This window comes from Mandrillus leucophaeus, unplaced genomic scaffold, assembly GCF_000951045.1.
Source record: "Mandrillus leucophaeus isolate KB7577 unplaced genomic scaffold, Mleu.le_1.0 Scaffold838, whole genome shotgun sequence".
Taxonomy (NCBI): Eukaryota; Metazoa; Chordata; class Mammalia; order Primates; family Cercopithecidae; genus Mandrillus; species Mandrillus leucophaeus.
Genome location: NW_012109119.1, coordinates 382,849 through 389,672, shown reverse-complemented (window position 1 = coordinate 389,672; position 6,824 = coordinate 382,849). Strand labels below are relative to the sequence as shown.

At 37.0% G+C, this 6,824-nt stretch overlaps 1 pseudogene; it reads right to left on the bottom strand.

The window, feature by feature from the left end:
• Nucleotides 1–4,236: 4,236 nt before the first annotated feature.
• On the bottom strand, nucleotides 4,237–4,748 carry LOC105530666 (annotated as a pseudogene).
• Nucleotides 4,749–6,824: the final 2,076 nt, after the last annotated feature.

The following is a 6,824-nucleotide window of genomic DNA, read 5'->3' as shown; positions in this document are numbered from 1 at the left end:
CCTATTCATTTACTTTTGAAATTGAAAGTTTATATAATCACTGTAAATTTAATACTTGCTTTTTGGAGAACATTTAGAAAGAAATAATAAAGTTGGAAAGGAAAGGGCTCATTTATAGTCCCACTTCCTAATACAGTCACTATTCGTATTTTCTTTTTTTACTTCTTCTACTTCTTTTTCTTTTGCTACAAGCTATTGCATTTTCCCATCAGTATGGGGGTATATATACACATACACATATATATGTATATATACACATATATATGTATATGTACATATATACACATATATGTATATGTACATATATACACACATATATATATGTACATATATACACATATATATGTGTATATATACACTATATATATTTTATATATATAATAGATAGATGCCGGTAGATGCTCTACATATTCTTTGGTGAGGTGTCTACTCAGGTCTTTTGCCTTTTTTTTTTTTTTTTGAGCTAGGTCTCCCTCTGTGGCCCACGCTGGAATGCAGTGGTGTGAGCTCGACTCACTGCAAACTCAGCCTCCAGGGTCCAAGCGATTCTTCTGACTTAGCCTCTCGAATAGCTGGGATTACAGGCACCCACCACCACGCCCAGCTAATTTTTGTATCTTTAGTAGAGACGGGGTTTCACCATGTTGGCCAGGCTGGTCTCCAACTCCTGACCTCAGATGATCCACCCGCCTCGGCCTCCCAAAGTGTTTGAATTACAGGTGTGAGCCACCACACCCAGCCATCTTTTGCCTATTTTCTAATCAAGTTGTTTCTTATTCTTGAGTTGTAAAAGTTCTTTGTACATTTTAGATAACAGTCTTAACCAAAAGGTTTTTTGCATATATTTTTCCCAGTCTGTGACTTATCTTCTCATTCTCTTGACAGTGTCTTTCACAGGGCATTTATGTTGCTGCTTTTTAAAACTAAAATCATACAATATACAACAAACATTACTCATGCTATTATAAAGATCTTGCTTTTTTTATTGTGATAAAATATATAACATTCTAGCTTTTTTAAAGTGTACGATTCAGTGACATTAAGTATATTCACTTTGTTGTGCAACCATCGCCACTGACCATCTCCAGAACCTTTTCATCATCCCAAACTAAAACTCTCTACCAATTAAATAATAAGTGACCATTACTGGCTCCCCTAGTGCCTGGCAACTATCATTCTATTTTCTTTCTCTGTACATTTCATTACTCTAGGTACCTCAGATAGATATTTGTCGTTTTGTGAATGCTTTTGCAATTTAACATTACAATATTACTCAATGATATACTAAATAGACCATAGTTTATTTACCCATTTCTCACTGTTGAACATGTTAATTGTGGTTCCAATTTTTTGCTATTATATTTGAACATATTTATGCATTATATGTTTTAAGTAACAATATGCCATTATAACGGATTCCTAGAGGGGAATTACTGAAAACAGGCTAAGAGTATTTTTAAAAATCTTGATACAGTTTTGCAACTTACCTTGCAAAAAAATCTTAAGAATTTATGCATCCACAAGTGACATAGAACAAGTGCCTATTTCACCATATTCTCAACAGTATTATAACTCAAGTCTGTGCTAACTTGATCAGCAAAAAAACCCAAAAAAGTACCTGTTAGTTATGATATGCCTATGACACTTGTGAGACTGACCTGTTTTTCAGTTTTATTAGTTGATCTCTCTCTTTTGTGAAATTTTGCGCATATCCTTACTCCATTTATCTAATGTATTCTTAATGGTTTTCTTATAACTTTATGTAAAGCTCTTCATATAACAGAAGTAGCCATCTTTTGTCTATCATGTTTTCTGTAAATACTTTCTCAGCATGTTTGCTTTTAAATCGTTGTTTCTTTTTTAACATAGAGTTGTTTCCAGGAATTCTTAAAAATAGAATACACTTAGGAGAAAAAAGGATGGTCATGGTGAACTTTAGAATTCTCTTTCAGGAATGTGATTTCATAGGACATTAATTATCCATCGCTAAGAGGGTCAAATTTCCCAAGATGAAGTTTTCTACAGCTAAGCCAATACTTTTGCATAACATTTAAAAGCAAATTGACAATTAACCTTGGATAATAGAGCAATGATGTAAGATGACCCTTGCAATAAACACTGTTTAGAAGTCAGGTTGCCTCATTCAGCACCAGCTGGAACTACTCTGTAGAATAAAATGTGCATTACTCTCTGCTGTTATCAATGCCAAGCACAACTAAGGTCATTAGTAATTTGTAGCACAGATTTCAGAACAACTAACAGACCATAACCAAGGTGTACAATTCCTATGTTGCAAACAAAGTCCAAACAGGTTGAGTTGTCGCTGATTTCCACATATGGAGCCTTACTTTTTCTGTACCTATATTTTGAAAATAAGCATCTTTCCTGGGTCGGCCACATAACAGGATTTAGGAGAAAAATAAAAGAGACCTTAAAGTAAAAAATACAAAAATTATTACAACCTTCAGCAAGCTACAGAGAGTCCTAGGACATTTGCTTATGCACCTGGGCATTTATGAAAACTAGAGGAAAAGAAAAGATGCATTTGTTGTGACAGTAACACTCCACTTTGCTTTGCAAGAGGAGAGAGTCCTACCATGGTTTCTCTGCCCACACCTGACATTCAAGGGCATTTTGCAAAGGAAATCAGTGAGGATGAAAATCCAAGTCACTTGATGGCTGTGTGATTCAAAAGGCAAAACTAGTCTCGTCTTCCTCTTATACCCAAATTGGAGAAAAGTTGTAACTGTGAGTTTACAGAAGACAAGATGAATGGTACTGTCACAATCATAGTCCCCACAGTTTCTGAGATCTAAGACTGAACCAAGTCCAAGCCAGATTTAGTACATTCCCACATGCCCAGGGCTTGTAAAGGTGCAAACCTGAAAGGATTTCACTTCTATGCCAAACAAGCAATAGGAAAAGGTTTATGGATTTTATTTTTGTAACAATAGTAGAATTTTTGCTTGCACTTCATAATTTATAAAACAGCCTTCACATTAACAAATTATCTTATTAATTCATTTCAACAGTGCCACCACACTGGGAGCTAGGTACCTCTATATGTACGCCCCATGTATCAAAAGGTGCCTTAAATGTTGTAACTTCTCAATAAATGCTTTTTGAATAGCTGTGTATTTAGGTGAACTTCTCTCTTCAAATTGGCCATGTGAATAGGTGAGCCATCACACCTCAAATGTAAGGAAGTAGCAGTGATTTGTTATTGGACAATTCACCCATGTGCGTGCACATGTGCGCGCGCACACACACACACTAAGTAGCATGATGCATTAGGTGGAGAGGATTAATTATGTTTTATTAAAGAAGTCACATTAGTTACTATGCCTTTTCCTTACTCAAATCCAACCAATCTGCTTTTTAACCCTATAACAAGGTCTTCAGAAATATATATTTTTTAACTAGGCAGGTATAAGAGTATCTGGCCCATTAGTTATTCCTTGATTGGCTAGGTTGTAATGTGGAAAGCTGACAGTTTTGGAAGTTCGTCAGTACAACATAGTGCTTCATCAAGGCTTGCCATTGTGATACAAGTGGAGTCCAAGAGGTAGGGCTGGGCAATCTCCTGTAGTCCTATCCTGCTCTACAAGCCATAATTCTAAGAGCATGAAATTGAAAACTTGGAAGTTTAAAATGATGTCACTGGCCAAATGTGGCTAAGAGAGGATCTCAAAGATTACTTTGAGAAAAATCAAGAAATCTTATACCAAAATGTGGGCAAAATAGTATTAAGAGACAATGGTGCCTGAATACAAAATAATAATATCAGATAATACATGGTATCCACTACAAGACAAACTAATGAGAAGATCTTAGATATTTGGAATTGAGAAAGTGAGACCATCAGCAAAAAATATTTGATGTACGCCAGGCGTGGTGGCTCACACCTGTAATCCCAGCACTTTGGGAGGCTGAGGTGGGCGGATCACCTAAGGTCAGAGTTTGAGACCAGCCTCGCCAACATGGTGAAACCCTGTCTCTATTAAAAATACAAAATTAGCCGGGTGTGGTGGCACATGCCTCTAATCCCAGCTACTCTGGAGGCTGAGGTAGGAGAATCGCTTGAACCCAGGAGGTGGAGGTTGCAGTGAGCTGAGATCATGCCATTGTACTCCAGCCTGGGCAACAAGAGCAAAAACTCCATCTCAAAAAAAAATTTTTTTTGATGTTATAATTCATTTTGCTCACTATTTCTCCCATGGCATTTCTTTAATTCTTCCATTATACTGCAATTTTTTTTTTTTTTGGTCCATTGAGGCATTTTTCTTATAAGCATGTATTACATCCCTAGAAAAAGAATCCCAGAATTTTCCCTCCTGTGTGTTTTTGTCTTGCTTCTTCATGGTCCGTGATGCCAGCTGAGGTGGTCAGCGCAATAAAACCAAACTGATGAGACATGAGCATATTATTCTGCCATCTTTCTTGGTCTTTGGGTTGCACATCAAACCTGGGGCTGATCACTCCACACTTGTTTAACCTGCCTGTGAGGTTCACAACAATTTTCCCAGGTCTGTGATCATCAGTGATTTCAAATTTGCCAGTGTAATCATGTTTCATCACAGTTAGAAACTGGATAATGACTCTGGAGCACAGTCTGATAAGAACTTGGTGTTTGTCTCTCTTTTTGACATTGTTGATACTCTTGAGAGCATCAGCCAGGACGTTCATGTGCACAATTATGGCAGCATGGAAAGAAATCGTGTATACTAGAATACTTATGGGATTGCCTCTCCCACTAGAGCTTTGGCTCCTGGCGTGGAACCATTCATCATTCATCATGTAGTCTCAGGAATGGGAACATTGAAGATGATTTTTTTTAGTTTCTTCAAGGAATAAGTAAACAAACTCATTTTACTTTTTATTTGCTGGTCTTTCTTCTACACCCTTCTTTCTCCTTTATCTGTCTTTCTTTCTTTTTCCCATGTTAGAATAGAAATAAAAACACTTATGCTCTAGCCCTGGTTCTGACATTTACTAACTCTGTCACTCTTGTTCCTATCAAAAAATGGGAATAGTAGCACCTGTCATTCCCTAACTCTTTGACAGAAATGTCATACGAGTTCTGGTGAAATTGTACACGTGAAATCATGCCAAAGGCTTCAGGAGAAACAGTTAGAGAAATCAGAGGTAGTGTTTTGATAATTTGCATTGACTATCATATACTGCTCTGCAAAACTAAGAAAACATTAGGAAAAGCTAGAAGTGAATAGGTAGGTGTAGCAAGAGAACAGTGGTGAACTCTCAAAATGTCATCAAAGGAGCAATTAATGCACCATCAAATTATTTTTTCCCAGTTAAAAATACAGTGTTATTAAAATGGTTCTCTGGGAGGCTAAGCAAAACTAAGCCAAAAATGGACAATTAACCACAGGATACGTCTGAGTTTCTGAAAGACTCTGAAGCAGTTATACCCCTTTATGAGACCAAGTCATATTTATAAGCAACATTTTTCAGACTTTCTTAAAAATGGGATGAGAAGTTACATCCTCATTACCACCATCACTCCCTACCTCCCACTCCAGCTTACCTCATTCTGCTTTATACCTAAAACAACTTGGGATCTGACTCTTAGATAATTTTAACAGTTCTCTTAGTGGCTTTCTCTAATGGGATAGAAGGGGCATTCCTGGTTAGGTGTTGCTAGAGTGCAATTCAGAGCAAACTCCTTCAACAGAAAGTCTATCTACCTAGTAACTGGCAGATTCACATCACAAAAAATAAACTGTAATAATAGGAAAAAGTAAAGGCAGACTTGGCTCAAAAGGGTCTCAGCTACTGCCAGAATTCCCCACATCTGCAGTAAAAGATAAAAAGCAGGAGAAAGGTAACTGCTTTCCTATAAAAATGAACTTGCTCATTTGTGAAACAAATAAAACACAACTTTATATTGCTTTATACGAGTCCTTGCTTCTCATAGGTATTATAGCTGTGAAATACTTCCATGTGCTGTAGCAGCAACACAATTACATGGAAACATCTAAAGGTAAACTGCCTTTTTTCTATCAAACGAGTAGACTTACACTGTTCTCTCATCTGTGCTCCAGACTTTGACATGAACTGCATTGTTGACATCACTTCTTGTATGTCTCAAAGACACCTTAACTCAAACTCAACATGCCTCAAAACAAATCACCATGTCTTTCACCCCTCAAGACTTAGTCATCTCCCAGGAATCCTATATATATCCTATATATATGTGTGTGTATATGTGTGTATGTGTATATATATTCACACACACGCACACACACACACACACGTGTTATAAACCAGTCATTCCTCTGCCCTTGCTGCCTTTGCTACAGGCATGCTCCCTTCCTCCTCAAGTCCTTGGAATGCAGCTAGGATTCAAACCACATTTGTCTGACTCCTAAATCAAGGCACTTTCCACCATTTCACCTTGTCCCCCAGGAAGTGTTTCTCCATGTAAATTGCACATTATAACATGCAAACATACTTAAGACTCAGCAGTTTAGAAAAAGCTGAAAATATGCTCTATTATCTTCCCATTTTTTATGAAAAATTTCAAACACACACAAAAATCAAGAGAATAGAAAATGAACCCCCATATATACCTCATTCATACCTCAAAATTATCAAGATTTTCCTGTTGTATCATCTGTTCCTTTTTCTTTTGTTTTTCTTTGCTAAAGCACTTTAAATCAAATCATAGACAACATATCGTTTTACTTCTACAGGCTTCATTATGTAGAGTTTCCATAATCCTCATGTGTCATGGAAGGGACCTGGTGGGAGGTAATGTAATTAGGGCGGTTACCTTCATGCTGTTCTCACGATAGGGAGGGAGT